The sequence below is a fragment of the Haliaeetus albicilla genome, chromosome 5 (assembly GCF_947461875.1).
Source record: "Haliaeetus albicilla chromosome 5, bHalAlb1.1, whole genome shotgun sequence".
Lineage (NCBI taxonomy): Eukaryota > Metazoa > Chordata > Aves > Accipitriformes > Accipitridae > Haliaeetus > Haliaeetus albicilla.
In genome coordinates this window covers 21679952-21698657 of record NC_091487.1, presented here as the reverse complement: position 1 = coordinate 21698657, position 18706 = coordinate 21679952, and the positions used below count along the sequence as shown (strand labels likewise).

The following is an 18706-nucleotide window of genomic DNA, read 5'->3' as shown; positions in this document are numbered from 1 at the left end:
ACACACACACTTGCCAAGTTCCAAAACTAAAATATCACAGATACACGTTCACTGGCATTTTCCTTCTTAAACAGGATTCAATGTACCAAAGTCTACTAGAAAATAGCATCTGGTTATGAGCAGCTGTCATTTAAACACTGGCTTGTCTTATGGACTGCAATGCACCAAGAGGAAAGGAGGAAAGTAGGTGGCTACTCAGTGATTTGGTAGGTCCGTTTCTACCAGAGAATGCTTTATCTGCTACCATTTATTTCAATAATGCAACTGTTTGCTTTTACTGTTATATTGTATTTATGTAAGACATAAAATATTGTCCTGTCACTAGACTCTGTAGGGCTTTTGTTTTGTTTGTTCTTCTTGTTCTTTTCTAATGGTTTTACTACAACAGTCTAAAGTATAACTGTACATTATTAATACACTGAAATTTGGTACAGATACTGGTATAGAAAAGGTGATTGACTGCTAAATTCTCTAAAGGTTAGCTGTAACTTGGTCATGCATGAACACAGAGGTCTGCAAGACCGGGTTCTAGCAAGCCAAAACACATTTTTAAAAAAGGTGCAAAAGGGATCAAAGCATTTTGAGAGTTTCAAAACAGCCTCAGCCAAAAACCCTAAGAACACAGATCTGTAATTCTAATCTTAGAAGAACACCTTTCAAAATGGAGCGTCAGTTGCTATATACAGCTTTAGATAAGGCTGTGTTTGTCTAGAGGACCCAGGAGTGCTCACATGCTCCAGAGTTTCGGTCCATTCCTGGATCATGTACCAGCCTGATCCTGGGATGAGATCAGCTCTGAGATCACCTCTGTTCCTGCACTGTTTTCCATGGAAAGGAAATCTGGGCTTTTAAACTGGCTGAACTTTCTGCAGATTAATGATATGACTGAAGGAAGAACAAGCAGCTGATAAATGTATGCCATGAAGTAAACCCACAAGCTGACCTGTTACCTTTCTTCTAATAGGGGAGAGTCTACAGACATCATAGTCTGTGTTTGTTTAGGTTAACAGCAAGAAAAGTCTCACAAAATTTGCTGTTACCTGACAAGATCAGTGCATCACCTCTTGTTCAAGTAGGGGTGATCCTTAAAGAAAGGTAAAATAGACCATGATGAGATGGTTTATGAAATCCATCACAATAGTAATGGTTTCTTTTCTTCTTATCATGGGTGTGTTTGGCTTATCACCAGAGTAATTAAAAAAATAGCCTTTGTAGCCGTCTTCTGAGCTAAAAAAACTTCAGGTGTTATTCCTGCCTTCTTTTACATTCTTACTAATGTGAATCTAACCTTTATCTGAACCTTACTGGGCCACCTTTCTGCAGATTTTCCCATGGCAAGGAAGTCAACATGATTCATGTAATTTTGTCTTTTAGTTTTAAAAAATGGTATTCCCACAAATCCCTTGTGTCCCATTAGAGAAAGGTATTAAGAAAAGACCTCAACTGGTCACTCCTGTGCTTTGTAAAATATCTCTCTTCTCCTTGTCTCTCCTAAATACATTCATGATAATTTTCTGTTCCTTATTTCATGAACTCTTCCTGACCCTCGTATGGCACAGTAACATCATTATTGATCACAGAGCAACTTAATTTAATTTGATTAATTATATTCCAGAACAATTAACAGGAGTGTGTAAGAACTATGAATACTCAATGATAGTGAAATGAAAACGTCTTTAATAATCACTTGTTATTAAAGTTATGTTCAATAGTCAACCTAATAAATTTACCATTTATATTTAGTAGAATAAGACTTGCATGTAATATATTTGCCATCCAGTTATTAAAGGCATATTTCCTCAGGGGAAAAAAAGAGTTTGATTTGGTTTTGTTATATTAATTTCATAAAACTTTGAATAAAGATAAACTTCTGCTTTGTATGTCAGAGGCTACAGGTTATTTCAGATCCCAGATGCTCACCAGAGAAGGGATTCTGCATAAATAACAGGGATAAGTCCAACTGCACTGAAGTCCACTGTTATTCCTTCAAAGAGAGCTAGAATTCACTTCAGACATGTAAAAACTCTTCCTTTCAACTAGATGAAGTTGGGTTTTTTCCTCCTATTTTATTACTGCTTTTATTCAGTCCTAGGGTGCAGGGGAATCTCAAAATTAAGGATAGATTCCATCTGCCTTTATCTGCATAACCCCAGGGAAAACAACAAAGAGGATAGGCTGAGGGTGTCCATTGAGTCCAGGGGTGCTGGACGGAGGGTGACTGCCCAAGGAGGCTGATGGAGATGTGTCAGGGAGCACAGCCCTGGGCACAGGCTACAACGATCACCCCTCACGCTGCAGCAGCCCAGGCCCCAAGGTCACTCCCAAGGTCTCGGGCTCCAGGGGGTGGCTGAGCCCCTCTCCAAGGTCAGGGCTGGGGACTGTGGCCTCACCTTTGGGAGACAAGCTCTGGTAGACACACAGACATAACAGATGAAAGAGCTGCCAGGAGGGAGAGCCGAAGGCTATGCTTGAGCGAGGAGCAGACAGGAGCAGAGATGGTGGAGGCTGGAGGACTGTAGTTTCCTTTCATTTACAAACAGTCGCCTGGAGAACCTGCAGAGGCACCTGGGAAAAGGAAAGCAGGGAAGGTGTGCTCAGAGGCTTCTGGTTAAGCCATGCTGGACTGGGGGTGGATCCAGTGCCACAAAGAGGAAAAGACAAGTAAGAGTCCTCAGAGATGCCCTGCATAAGGTGACACATTACTAGAAGACCAACTGGAGTATTCCTCTATCTGAGGCACTTCTGGGGTCATGTTTTCTTTGCTCAGTTTTGGGTTCCTCAATACATAATACATATTGACCAACTGGAGCAAGCCCAACAGGGATATGGAGTATATGATCCATGAGGAGAGTGTGAAGGAGTGAATGTTCCCCGGTTAAGGGGGATATAATTGCAGTCTTCAACTACCTAGAGGGGAATTGTAGGGAAGGCTGAGACAGACTTTTCTGGCTGCAAGTTGTGTGTTGAAATAAGGGAAATTCTGATCAGGTACAAGGTAAAAAAATTCACGATAAGCATGGATATGCAGTGGAAAATATTGGCCAGAAATGTTGTTGACCTTCCAACCCTGAATATATTCAAAACCCAGTAAGGTCCAGAACAGTCGGATCTAACTTTGAAGTTAGCCCTACTCCCCTCAGCAGGGTTTGTACTAGAGACCTCTGGAGGTCTCTACCAGCCTAAATTATTCTGTGATTCTGCATTCCTATGAGAGTAGTTTGACTAGGATTTTCATTACACCACCTCTCTGAAAGCAGATTGGAAAATTACCAAAAAAACCTTGTTAGAACCTACTAACTTGTAAAGATTCTTTGGTATTGTATGCATAAGAAAAAAGCCAAGTCTGCACAATAACTGTAGTTTTACTTGCTAAAACAGAAAGGTTATTAGCTGTGTTTGTTATTTGACAGCTGGATGTAAACAGACAGTTACTTTTAAAATAATCAAATTTATTTTTTCCAACAGGTATCTTAAACACATATTCTGAAATTGCTATTTGGAAAACCGATGATCCTTGAAGATTCCTTCTCAGAATACTGCCAGGGACTTATCTTATGAATTGTTGCTATCTAGTCTCCAATTTGTCAGGTCTGATGCTCTATAAGACACCTTCTTTCCTATACCCATTTAAAAGTTCTTAGGAGATTCATAGAGAAGCTGAAAGAAAGAGGATGGTATATTATATGTAACATTAAGTTTGGAGCTTTGAACCACCACCAGCAGTGAAGAGCCAAGTCATTCAGATACAGTCATCCATTAGAACATTCACCTAAAGTGCATGGGAAAGTAAAAATATGGATTAAATTGTATATTATGTATACTATGGAGTACTAGAATCTTAAATCTCTATTCAATACAGTATACAATTTTGTGACAAATATTTTCAACAAACTTGATGATTAGGGATCCTTTAAATATTGGATTATCCATCTGGCAATCTAGTTCTGCAGGCAAACTCCTCAGCTGCTTTTGGAAACTTTGGTGAATCAAAAAAGTTGGTAATATTTTCCCTTTGAAAACAAACCATTTTTAATTTTAAAATAAAAAAAACCCAAACCAACCAACCAAAAAAACACAACCAAACAAATGTTACCACTTCCTGTCAGAATTAAAGTTTTAGTTTTTTATAACATCTTTTTCCAAGGAGAAACAAACCCACATAATTCTATTTTCTCTGATCTTTTCAGATGACAAAATATTGATAGGATGCCAGTGAAAAGTTAGTCTATTTTATGGGCTGTCAACTCTGTCCATTTCATAGGCACAGAGAGTCAAGGAAGAGCACAGTTTTAACTTCAAGGTTGAGCAAATAAAATAAATTTTCAATCAAGCAATTTAAACTTCACTTGTCCTAATAGACCAGTTAGCAGAAAGAATGGGAATCAGTTATAAAGTTAAAAATTCCTTCCTGCCACTCTCCCTTGCTCAGAAGTTCTGGTGTGTGAAGCCAAGATTTAGCTATTGACTGTGTTCATTGAATTGGCTAATGGATGAAACATTCAAAAAAGAGGTTTGACATGATTTTGACTAGTGTGTGAGACCTCTGTTTTCAAGCTGTCATTTATTTGGCAATTGTTGGCATTTATTCCAACCATGAACATCACAAATAATTACTATGAATGATTATGAATTAAGGATCTCAAATGTATTTTAGAAATTTACGTGTAGCATTATTCCACTGAACAGCAATGACCTTTATAGATCTGTTTTAGAAAGATATTTTTCAAAGACAAAAATATCTAATAATAGCTAATCACCACATAATGGAAATTAAAGTGTGCAGCATAACTGCTATTTAAATCTTCGAGATCATTGCTTCAAAAATATCACTTCAAAATACCTGTAAAACTTTCCTCTGTAGAGTCAGAGCCTTAAATCTCCATTTACTGTAGTTCTATCACCTGTTTGACTCCAAGCAGTATTTTTATACATATTACACCCCTCAAAAGTATATCAATACTATTATTACCTATATTACAGTACTACCTAGAGCATGAACCAAGATTTGGGCCTCAGTCCATTAGATTCTGCACAAGTATCATGTGATGGGTTGACCCTGGCTGGACGCCAGGCGCCCACCAAAGCCGTTCTATCACTCCCCCATCCTCAGCTGGACAGGGGAGAGAAAAATATAACAAAAAGCTTGCGGGTTGAGATAAGGACAGGAGAGATCATTCACTAATTACCATCACGGGCAAAACAGACTCAGCTTAGGGAAAATTAGCTCACTTTTTATTACAAATCAGCCAGAGTAAGGTAAATGAGAAATAAAACGAAATCTCAGAACACCTTCCCTCCACCCCTCCCTTCTTCCCGGGCACAACTTCACTCCCGGATTTCTCCACCAAGCCCCCCCCAGCGGCACAAGGGGGACAGGGATGGGGTTTACGGTCATCACATGTTATTTTCTGCCGCTTCACCTCCTCAGGGCGAGGGCTCATCACACTCTTCCCCTGCTCCAGCGTGGGGTCCCACCCACAGGAGACAGTCCTCCACGAACTTTCTCCAATGTGGGCCATTCCCACGGGCTGCAGTTCTTCACGAACTGCTCCAGCATGGGTCCTTTCCACGGTGTGCAGTCCTTCAGGCACAGACTGCTCCAGCGTGGGTCCCCCACGGGGTCACAAGTCCTGCCAGAAAACCTGCTCCGTGGGCTCCTCTCTCCACAGATCCGCAGGTCCTGCCAGGAACCTGCTCCAGCGCAGGGTTCCCACAGGGTCACAGCCTCCTTCAGGAACCCACCTGCTCCAGTGTGGGGTCCTCCACGGGCTGCAGGTGGAGATCTGCCCCACCATGGACCTCCCTGGGCTGCAGGGGGACAGCCTGCCTCACCATGGTCTTCCCCACAGGCTGCAGGGGAATCTTCGCTCCGGCGCCTGGAGCATCTCCTCCCCCTCCTTCTGCACTGACCTTGGTGTCCGCAGGCTTGTTTCTCTTACATGTTCTCACTCCTCTCTCCGGTGGCTGTTTTCCGCGTCCCAACTTTTTTTTCCTTCTTAAAAATGTTATCACAGAGGCGTTACCACTATCACTGATTGGCTCGGCCTTGGCCAGCGGCGGGTCCATCTTAGAGCCGGCTGGTATGGGCTCGCTCTCTCTCGAACACAGGGGAAGCTGCCAGCAGCTTCTTACAGGAGCCACCCCTGTAACCCCCCCCCCGCTACCAAAACCTTGCCACATAAAACCAATACATATCAGTAAACAGACAGTTTCTTTACTAGAAATTTACACTGATAAGAGAAATAAATGTTGAAGAGAAAGGCACTATTATCATCTTTGGGGAAGAAAAATTCAGGCATAGGTAGATTAAAGGATTTCTTCAAGATCACACCAGGTGTACGAAATACAAATCTTCATAGTTTTCGGAGAGCATGCAAGCTCTCCCAGTCATTCCAGAGAAACATTTTATTACCTCTAAATTTAAAGCTGACTACATGGTAGGATCTTTAGCTCTTTCTTGTTATCCTCAAGCCAAGGGGAACACACTTCTGTGTTCATATAGATAACTGTGTGATTACTCACAGAAAGTAGGGATAGGGCATTCACATCAGATGTTCTTGGCAGCTTGTCATGTTCAGTCTAAAATATCAGTGGCCACTCTTCACCAAACCCTCTGCTTCCTCTCTGTTAGTTGTCCATGTGACTTTTGAACCTGGATGAGCCACAAACCTCCATTCTTCTGGCCTCGCATGGGTGAATAGCAAGTGCATGTGTAGAATGCATATACCTAAACCAAAACACACAGGACCTCTCCTTGACTGTGCCTCACAAGCCTAATCCTGAAGGCAGCCTCCAAGCCACTGGCAGAAGACAGACCTAGTGGTGTACTGCTGATAGAAACTTTTACCCAATATGTGCAAAAGTAGGTGCATCTCTACTACATAGGAAATGGCTGAGTTTCCCCCACCTTTCAGCCATGGGTCATGCTGCAAGGGATCAGGTTGTGCCTCCAAGTCACCCGGGCAGCATTGCCCCTGGGGACCATCTCCAGCACTGTCCCACCTCCCCTCTAGCACAGAGCTGCTGGAAGCACCACCACTGCTTCTGCAAGACAGAATTAAGGAGATAAAACTTTTCCCCAGGGGCTGTTGCCACCTCTGTCCCCACTCCCACACCAGTATCCTGCAATATGACATTTTATCACCACCTTTCTTCACATTTCTTCCAGTAACCACACAACTGAGGTTATGAATGTTAAATTCATAACTGAGGTAAGTTGAATGAGTCTTTCAACAATTAAAATTATTTTATTTACATAGGACTCCAAATTACAAATTATTTTGCTAAGCAGCTATTTCAGACATGGCAAAAAAGGCTCACTAGTAGCAACATGACTCTCTGATAGCAAGCTGACTTTCATCACATGCTGGCTACTCCTTCACTGAACTCCAAAAACAATTAAAAGAAAGTATAAAATTTGAGGAGTGATTTCTTCCACTTATCTTCTACTCCTTCCAAGTCCCCCCTGTGACATAATCATAGTTCCCTGTGTCAAGGTAGATCACAACCCCTCAGACACAAACCATGTTTAAAAACCGCAGAGCTAACCAGTCATAAAGGGAGCACACTATGAAGGAACGATTAAAAAAACAGAAGTTACAATAAGTAACTGTTTCTTGCTGTACACTACACACCTGAGACTGCTTCTATGTATGGTTCCTCCATGGAGGAGATGGGCCCATGCATCCTACAACTGCAAGAAACTGTATTTGTAGTCAAACCAGTGAAACAGAGCTGGGATACAGGTAGAGGGTATCAACAATACTTATTATTAGAGATAACAGCAGATTGTACATTATTATATTTCAGCTCTTTCAAAGTTCAAGATGAAAGTTTTTGGAACTTTTATTAGTGCCTATATATATGCACAGGACTTCTTGGGAACAAACTTCACCAGTTGAAATAATATTAGTCAGGATATGTCTACCAATGCTATAGCCAAAGACCTGGAGAAATGAACCTATCTTATAAAAGGAAAAGCACAAAAAGTGTTTTTCTTCTAAAAAAGAAAAAAAAAAAGTTTAAAGTATTTTTTTCCTTCTGAGAATTTTTTTAAGCCTTCTGGGAGATTGGCACCATGAGGACTTGTAGCCCATGAGGATTTTGTTTTCCTTTATTTCACTTTGCCTGTGTTATGAACTACTGCTTTTATTACAGAAATCTTGGCAGTCACCTACTTCTAGCAGCATTTGCTGCTCTGTAATGGGGAATTTTCCCTTAGGAATCTATATACCACTTTCAGCTGGTTAATATTTTCTCAACAGAGCTGTTTAGCTAGGGAGACTAGGAAGGTACTTGTTCCTAAATGCTGTAAAGATCAGTCTGAGAGCAAACCAAAGTGTCTCAAAACCCATTCAGCAGGCTTCATACACTGCTCACATGATTTGTTTCTTTTTGTCTCTAATCAAAAGGCAGGGAAGGGGAGCTATTATTTCAGCTGATAATTACTACATTACCTTCATGTGCCCAAGAAGTGGGTACATATTAAAATAACTTCTGTAGTATTGGTTCCAAAGTCTTGTTATTTTTATACAAGGTGGTGGTAAAAAAAGGAGTTCAGGGTATCCTCTTCAGGGAAAAAAAGTTTACACGCTATCCTTTCACACAAATGGGATGTCACTTCAGGAAGAAGGCTGACATTACGTTACGTTAGCTGCTGTGTGATAATGGAGTCAACGTATTCAAGGTCAACCCAGGACAAGAAATTTAATTATAGAATGTCAGACAACCTCAAATGCACATGGTACAGTAGGATTTCAAAGGGATCAGGAATAGGGCAGAGCATGGTAATATATCACTCTCTTCATTCTTTCGTGTAAAACAGATCATTTACATTTCCATAAGCACAATACAAGATAGAGTATTAAAATGTCAGTATTCATTTCCTAAACCTCCATTCGCTTCTTTTCCTCTGTCGGTGCATTTTGGTGGATGAATCTGATTCCAAAGTCTCCAACCAGAATCTGCACCACCAGCAAAACAGAAGAGTCACATCTCTTTTGTTTGACTTCACACATTTCTTTGCTGCCCACTGTTCTTATGAACTCCAGACAGCTATTTGAGACAGTTTGTATGAGACGGAGATTGTCCCACTTCCAGGTTATTTAACTCTTGGTGATATAAAATGAGGAGCTTTTCATCCTTCCCCAGCTAAAGTACAGAGGGTCATTTCTATTTCATCCTTTCTACTGCTCAACAGGGATTTTGATAACATGTCTCAACCAGTAGATGCCATTATAAATATGAAATCATGTATTTTCCAAGGCTATATAGGACTAATTACTACATACATTTCTTCTTTGTTTTTCTCTGTTCCTAGACAACATGCAGCAGACACAGTATGTTCAGGGATTCACATGTATCTCTTTCATTCATACATGATGTAAGCCACTTACTGTCCACTTTGTTATTTCTAAGATATTAAAACAGTAGTAAGAGAATACAGCATTCACCTGCATATATCCACAAATAGGGAATTCAGTTTTCTCTCTTGGGTAGCACTGCCAATTTTTTTTTCATATCCCTTTAATTAAAACTGTCATTGCTGGGATTCTTTTTTAATCTGCAAGGGGTTTGTGTAAGGTAAATATTCATGTTTTTAAAAAGGGGGGGGGGGAGAGAAAGGCCCATCACTTGCATTTAATCACACTAAACAAGCTCTTTAGACAATTTGTTCTGAAATTCCTCTAATTAGAGCTTGCCCTCCAGGTAATGCTCTGATCTGATTTACCAGTGAGTATAAATTAGGGACATTATGTAATTAGCCCTAAGACCACAAATGAAAGGAACAGCTGTGTGGCTTGGAGGGGAAGCAAATAAACAGTTCCCATGAGATTTCTTAATCAAAAATTATAACAAAAGTCCCTTCTTCTAGATACAGTCTTTAGTGACTGCTATTCTAGTCTACTGTAAGAAAGGTTCCTATATTTGAATTTGCTTTGAGAGATGGCACTTGGCATTCTGCATTAGCCTGGCACCTCTTCAGACATTGACACTCTGTGAAGGGTAGCTGTGGATTCATATCACATAGGAAACATCTTATTCAGGAGATATTAATATTTTAAGTAACTGGCAAAAATATCTTTACTGATTAGCAACGATGATGTCGTCCATTCCCCATAAGTAATACATAAAGGCACTTCCTGACTCTTCTGCAATTTCTGCCTTCATTTTGGCTCCTGCCTATCTCTAACCTGAAGTGTTATCACCTCACCTGCAACAAGGCTTAAACAACCAAATTCCATTTAACGTACAATAAAATATCAAAGGCTGAAGTACTGGCATAAAAAATATTTCAATGTCTTAACAGTTTCCCAACAATAACAACAGTAACCCATACAAATTCCACTCATGGCCTGCCTGAATTTTGTTTTTCCTGAGGAAAGAGACATCATCTCTAAAATTTTCCTAAAATAATTAAAGTTCAAAAATATTTTACCATTTCTTGATACACTTAAATACATGTACATATATATTTTTCAACTTTCAAATATTGCCTGCATCTCTGCAATGGATGTAGTAGAGTATAGTCTTAATATATGAATCACAGTTCCCAAAAGTGGTTATGAACCCATCTAGAGTGTAACTGTTCCCTCCTTCTTTTCTTACCAAATAAAAAAGGGGGTTGAACAAAAAGAGGAGTAAAACTTGATCTGAAAAAGGTTAGAGTGAACATTTGGGTAAACTGGCTGATGTGCCCCAGCATGTATTTTCTGGCTTTGTTTCTTACTGTTTGTCGTTTGATCATAGATAGATAAGGACCACAAAGCCAGAACTGCACCCATGTACTTCTCAGCTATGAATGGCTCTAGATGAGCCCTGTTGTAGTTCCCAAGTGGAGTGGCTTCCTCACACAGTAATCCCTCCAGGGTTATTACCCTTGTGGATGGAAGATATTATGTCAAAATATGGCTTTCTCGCACCTTCTCTTGTGCAGATAGTGATGGTCAGAATGAGAGATCACTCGGAGGGGGAATTCTGAAACTGTATTATTGTGTACTATATTTACTAATCTATAAACTTTATATATAGATTATAGTATAACATACTTAAGGGGAAAAAATAATCAATAAATCATGCCACCAAAATGCTCCTGCAATGTCTTTCGCAGCTGGTCATATAGCCATAACTACTCCCTGTGCCCCTCTGATCCACAGACACTTCAACCAAGGTGCCTAGATAAAAGGCACAGCACCTAAACTCTCTACCTGGGCAAGTGGTGATTTAATCCTTAGGCAACATCTCACTCACCAGCTTAAAATCAGGTGCAAAGATTTACCCACTGGCTAAGCAAACACAATGTTGCAACAGATACAAGGCGTTTGGTGAACTAACTGATGTGAGAGGAAACATTCATTGCCTTTATCTATCAGCAAATATTCCTGAATACTAAATTCCTGAATACTGCAAGCCCCTGAAAGACATTAATTATTCCCCTCCTTGCCACTCTCTCCCTAAGAAAACAGACAAGATATATGTGAGGAGGAAATAGGGAGAACTCCTCTCTCATACATTATGTGGTGCAGCTGACTGAGGTCAGGAAATGTAATTTGCCATTACTATTGCACTGTATCCTAAGTCCCAGAAATTCCTTTTGCTACCCACAAGCTGCTTTAGTTTATGCATGACTTGTTCTCAAGTTTCCAGTCCCCAGAGAAATTTTCCATCACAGTAGTTCCGTATAAGACAGAATATTTCTTCTAAATTTTACCATACCATTATTTCACTAGGTATTCTACTTAACTACTTAATTTTTACTGATATTATCAGCATTTTAAACAAATTTCTTTGTAATAACATTGTCCCTAGTAGGAACCTACCAAGTAAGTCATGAATTTCAGGGGTACCTCATATTACACTTCATCATAACACTGAAGCCATGTATCATGCTCTGAATATTTGACTCCGCAGCAGTTGTCAATGATAGCACACTTTCTGTGTATATTTATTACACAAAAACTTTATATCCAATAACTGAAAAAATGGTGCTGTGTTTATATGTGTAAATATATACATACATGCATATGTGTGTGCATATATATCCAAAGATCTTACTAACTTCTCAAACTGTTCTAGGATTTGAAAGAGATTAAGGTTCATCAGAAAATCAGGTAGATACATGCCTTTCAAAAACGATCTTTTGTTGGAGCACAAGTTGCAATGCTACCTACTCTGCTCAGTTTTAATTTTGATCTTTGTTAAAATGGCTCTTAGCCAAGAAAGCATTCATTCAAACCATCAAATAAAGAACTTACATTTCTACTTCATTTGAATCAGTCCTTGTACCTTTTCCCCTCTACCCTTGTTTGTATACTTTAAAAGCATAATCATTTCATATTCAATATACTTCCTAAACACAAGTGAATAAATGACTCATTTCTCTATTCCTTGAAGTGCAAAGACTCTTCCTTATCAGTACAGAATAAAAATAAAACAACATCATTCTGGTCAAAAAAAAAAAAAAAGGAAATCATCTATACAGAAGACCACAAACAGGGGCTAGTTTTTCCACAGAAAACATATATTTTTGAGGCATCAAATTCAACTTCCATCTGTGCCCCAGATGTCATAAGTATTGGCTAGTACTATTTTATAAGATGGCAAACGCCCATATTATTCCTTCACTGTACCATTGTTTTCTAATTCATTGTTTGGCTCTTATTTATTAGACTGTTATCACAAACTATCTGCAGAAAGACAATTTTGCTATTTTTTCTTTTAATTGAACTCAGGGTTGTTCAAAAATATTCAGATATGGATAAAACATATACAGATAAAAGCTTGAAGTTTCAAGAGAGCACAAGTGACTTTTGCCTTTAATGTGAGTGCTTGCCTAATTTCTTTAAGCACTAGTCAGCATATATGTGTTCTGACTTTAACTCCATTTGGTTATTTACCATAGGTTTCAAAAAAGAAGAAAATCAATTAAAATTAAGATACTTGCACATTATTCCAAAGAACCATTGTAAAAAATTCAGATAAGTTTGAATTGAGACATCATTTTTGTGTTTAATCTAACACAAATTTTGAATTCTTTCCAATGCTGGAAAGCCTCAGTGGAAACTATTGAAATGTTCATTACAGAGCACCTATGTTTCAGACAGCCCTGCTGCACATCTGATGTTTTGAAAAACCCAGTGTCCTTCTAATGAATAGATTGAGACCTGAGCTGGCCTCAGAGTGCTCTTAGGAAAGACCAGTCTGAAATAAAACAAACTTAAAGGCATTTCCTTTCTGGGACAAGCAGAATCATATTCAAGCCTGAGAGAATTTTGGTTAAAAGCAATGATTTTGTCAGGAGAAGTTTTCATTCTAATGACATTTGCCTACAACTAAATGCACTGCCTTTCATAATCTTTTTTATATTTTTATCCTAGGAATATCTCTCAGGGTATCATTTAAAAAAGAAAAAATGATAGGAGACTCCAAAAAGTGAAAGATAAGTAAATACTGACTGCATATATATGAATATTTTTACTTATAATCATGTTAGTCTCCACGATGTATGCCATATATTTAAAAAAATTGTACTGCACAGTCATTTGGAGTTCAATAAAAATAGGTAGGTCTACACATGTGTCTTTCATTAATTATTGTAAATAGTGGCAAAATAGCTTTCTGGGAGCTGGTAATCATCCTAGAACATCAACCATGTACTTTAGCATATTATGAAGAGCAAAGTCACACCAGTGACTGATCAGTGTTGATTATAGCTCTATACAACAAGAATTCAATTGGCAACACTCAAGGATGAGTGCATGAAAAAGAAAAATTTAACTTTAATGAATATCATGCATTCACCAATTGCTGATGAAGAAATAGCTACAGCACCATTTAAATAGTGAAATCTTTACATGCACTTCTTGTAGCGAGGACCACAAAAAAAGTTAACTTGTTATTCTGGATCTGCAGCCAATTGTAGTAGTTCTTTTTAGGGAGATCTCACCTACAGAGAAGTAGTGTCCATTTTGTAAACTTGAGCTTGAGAAGGAAAAAAAAAACCAGGAAATATCCTATTTTGATTAACTGAATTAAGAACCTACAAATTTTCCAAAGTTACTCTTTTCATTCTGTCTCTATGTGATAAATGGTAAGTAACAGCACAATCATAAAGAACACTCCATTGGACTTTTTTTTTAACTAAGCAAATATATACCTATATACTTACATTACATAGACTTACAATAAGGGGCTACATGATATCACACACTACTACTGTGATGTTATAGTAAAGAGTAAGCAATATATCTGCAGATATTTGGGATATGTGAATTTCTTGTTAGTAGCAAATGAATTATGGCAATACATTCATCAAACCACAAATAACCATCAGGTATTCTGTACAAGGACTTATTCTATAAAAATCTATTAAAAAAAAAAAAATCATTGGAGAGTTTTGAAATTGTTTTTACAGTTTTTCTTCAGCTGTAAAGTTACAGTACAAATGTCACATGAAGAGTCTTTATGAGATGGGGTAGGAAAAAAGGACAGAAAAAATGAGAGGAAAAATATTTTAGAAACCTTAGAACTGACTTGTAGTATCTTAGTGTTGCTCTTTTAAGAAAGGTTCTTCTAGTATTAAAGGAGTAATCATCCTGCTTCTAGGAAAAATATTTTACCATCAGTACTTGAAATGGGAGATTTGCTCCAATATGAAACTAAGGTTAGCTGGGGAGGAAAATAAACAGTTTGGTTGAGGCACAAATGCAGAAAACAAACACTTTCTGATGAATAAAATAACTTTTATTGTACTGAAAAAAAACCCTTTCAGCTGATGAAATATCTTTTTTGGTAGGAGATGAATACTACCTGTGAAACATTCCAATTAAATAATGCTTGAAAATACAGAGATAAAAGATACCATTGGATAAAAGAAACCATTCACAAGTGAAAAAAGTATATGAAAGTTCATCTAAACTTGATTCAGCAAGTATTCTGAATAGGACTCCAGATCTTACTAAAAAGCATCCCAAAATCTGGAAATGTATGCTTTGAAGCAAATTTTACAGTTTGAATACCAAACCCTGTAGGAAAAAGAAGGTCAAGGGCTGTGCTGGGTTTTCTGTTTGTTTGTTTCCATCTCCCCCCTGATTGCTGTGAACAGTGACCTACTCTAGTTCCTGTCTGTAGTCAGACAATCATTTTGTGTTCTGGGTCAGTGTAGAGAATGATCAATTATGATAGTGTGTTTGGTATTTCTAGCTCTGAATAAAGATGGCATTTGAAAACTAAACTGATAATAGGTAAGCATAAAATCAAACAAGTAGTCCTTAAACAAATACCTTTGAATTTATAGAACTAAATAAATTCCACCTGTGCAGTTAACTTAATAGCCACCCTGGTAAAAACTAATTTCCATCATCAGCATTATCAACATGAAAATAATGCACAGTTTAGTTTAATAACCTGTGTTTATGTGAAAATTGGCATTTCTTCAGCAAGCTGGATAGAGGTTTTCTGGAGGTGCCTCCTTCAGGAAAGGTATTTAAAGAATTATCCTTTTTGCCTCTGTAGAAACTTCAAAGTTTTCATTTCTACTTCTAGAAGAAATTAAGGTATTCAGCCAAAAGATTCCTACAGGCACATTGCCAAAATTGATTATCCTAAAACAACCAGAGGAAACATTATCACTGTTAAAAATAGCAGATTTTTGGTTGGGTTTTTGTTGGGGTTTTTTTTTAGATTTATTGAAAAAAGTCTTGGAACAGCTCAGAAATCTAGTTGTCACTGTTTTCATCTGTCCTAATAAAACTCTCAGGCCCTGTCTATGTAAAGAAATGTCAATACATCACATATGACAGGAACCATATAAATACAGCCACCACAGTGTGAACTTAGGGCTCAAAGCAGAGCAGCTTGCTAACATGCTGAATATAGAGATGAGAATTTTAATCTTCTTGATGCAATCAGCTCCCCAAATAATTAAAAAAAAAAGCACCTCCTCATAGTGGGTTTTAATATTGCATTTCAAATAATGATGCAGGTATGAACTATTATTTGAATATTTTTTTATTTGATCCATGCACATGTTCTCATTGGATTACTGATCCAAATATTTACAATTATAAACAAAACACGTGTATATTTTCCATCAAGTCCCTTAAAAATGCTGTCTTAATGGATATATCTTCCCACATAGTCTCTCACAATAATATATATAGCAAAACCAAAATAAAAATAGAGAGAAATGGCAGTAATGCAGAACAGTGCTTGACTCATGCCTCATTTTCTGTCTGCAGTACTTAGAGAGCTAAATTATGAAGAAATTCTACAAAGAAACTTGGTGTCCATTCCTGGAATTGTATCCTTGAATTTGACCCTCTCTATGAACTTTTTCATAAACACTCTGTACACAAAATGTATTGTGTAAACTAGAGGATTTATTTTACTGCTGAGAAGTCAGTATTCTCCACTTAACCAGTGAAGATGTTAGAAGAACCATGTAAGGTCATTAGATTTGTAAGGTAAGTATTGAAGTGTTAACAAAACCCCTGCCTTTCATAAATGAATAAATAAATGCTCAGCTGAATACCAGAGAAATCTTTTAGAAGACACAAACAAGGAAAAAAAGAAACCAACAAAAAACCCACAAACAAACAAACAAAAAAACCCACACAAAAAAACCCACAACACAACCACTGCAGGAATCAAATATCTTGTTCTTAGTTATAAGAACTTTAGAATAGCATGTAGCTCCATTTTGAAATCTGATATCTAATAAAACAACTTGTAGATTAAAAAAAAAAACAAAACACAAAAAAGGTAAGCAGTTATTACAAATAATTTTATATCACATATGTTCTGCATTAATCTTCAAAAGAAGTAGTGAAAGACTATTTAGGGAATAGGTGTCATCTATATTTTGTGTCTTAGAATGACTGTGGCACCTGTCTTGATCTGATAGTTGTGAAGGAACGGGGTGACACTTGTCTAAATCTATAGCACATCAGGTACTCTGAGTGAACAGTAACTCTGTTCATTGTCCCTTACCATTGTCTTTCCCAAGATACTCATCTATTAGCATGTAACAATAAACACTTAGTTAATCTAAGCAAGCTTCCTTTTGGTTCACAAAGAACATTATACCAACAGTCTAGTCAAGACAAAGCTAAAATTTATCATGTTTTCACCTTTGAATTTTAATCTCTACAATAACAGAGCTGCACTGGCATAAAAAAGGAATTAGCTTTGGTTTTGAGGACTGGCACAGGCCTGTTGTGATTGCACAAACTCCATGGTGAAATGAGTCTCAGGCCTTTCCACGTGAATAGCAGGGTTCAGTCAATCCTTCTTGCTTTGAAAGGACAATTCATTGAAGAGCACAGTTTGGCTAAACTTGGCTTTACTATATATGATGTCAGAACATACATTTAGAAAGTCCCCTTATGATATAAAAAGATGGCATTTATCCCCAACAAGATGAATGATGGCCCTTGTTAGCTTCATAACAATAAAAATAATAATTTAAAAATCGCAAACAAGAGCATCACATTAGGGAGAAAAAAAAAAGTAGTAAGAAATTAATTGCAAATGCTTCGGAGATTTAGTTATAAGTAGTTTAGCTTTTCATTTAAACTTTAGTTGACCTAGCCAAAGCTCCTGAACACAATAAGAAAGGTAAGACATATCTCTCCTGAGCTGTTTCCTCTGAAGTAATTTAGAGATAAAATGAGAAAACTGTATGGAATTCTATTACCCAAAGCAAAATATATATAGGAAACATGTTCAATACATATGAAGAAAAAAAGCATCCATAATATGTGTTTAGATATTGTGGTGGCAATTCCTGAGAATGACACCAAAGAAGGAATTATCAATGTAAATACAGTAGATACACACAACTCCCTTTTGATGCTGTTTAATATATATCATCAACCCTCCCAATCCACCTGCCATTTCTGAGAAAGGCACACTACTATATCAGGAATGTGAATGTTACTTAACACGAATAAGATCCCTTTTATTCTTTTGATTCCTATTGCAAATAAGGTCATACTATGAGCCATATATACCTCTATCCTTACAGAAGTGCTGTTGCAGGGTCCTCCAAAATTATCCTGTAGTTCTGCCAGAGAAATCAAAGAAAGACAGTGGCTAACCTTATGTGTTCACTGTAAAGGTTTAAATTCCATAGGCTTCATAAGACTTTTCTCCAGGGATGTTTTGGAAAGAACTTTTCTCTGCTGATACCAAAACTTTTGATGTCTTCTATCATCAGCTTTCTGATAGCATTACCCATGATATTACTTTCTTAGTGAGATGGAATCTAGCCAAGAAGAGATTGAAAAAATACTTTGTTTACACACACAATTAAAGGACCCATTCTTAGCCAGGGACATTTATTTTCTTTTTACCTGTCAGTGAGCGAATTTTGGCAATGCTTCTGTGCACAAAATGGTGGCAGGCTTTCATTTAAAGTTTATTGATTTGTGAAAGCTTGTATAAACTTGTACCTTACAGAGGTGTGAAAAGTCTTTAACTGATGTAATGGTTATAGCTTGATGTTTTCTTCAGTTTTTGCTTGTAAAAGAAGTAGTGCTGACTAAAGAAATGTTCTGAACAGATGTTTGTAATGCAAGCAACATTGGTATTACTACAGTTTAAAATACAGTACATCTTTGAACCTTTTTAAGAAAGTATATTATTCAGGAGCCAGTATTTATAGACAATATTTATGTCTAACTTACAATGAGGGCATTTATAGTAC

The 18706-nt window shown here is 37.6% G+C and overlaps 1 long non-coding RNA gene across 1 annotated transcript in view; it reads right to left on the bottom strand.

Moving 5' to 3' along the window:
* Positions 1–1228: 1228 nt before the first annotated feature.
* The window catches only part of LOC138685444 (uncharacterized), an 80551-nt gene continuing 63073 nt past the window's right edge, over positions 1229–18706 (bottom strand). Inside the window, exons 2-3 of the long non-coding RNA XR_011324701.1 lie at positions 18012–18064; positions 1229–2565 (exon numbers count right to left, since the gene is read on the bottom strand). This is a non-coding gene — a long non-coding RNA (uncharacterized lncRNA). The remainder of the gene's footprint in view (positions 2566–18011; positions 18065–18706) is intronic.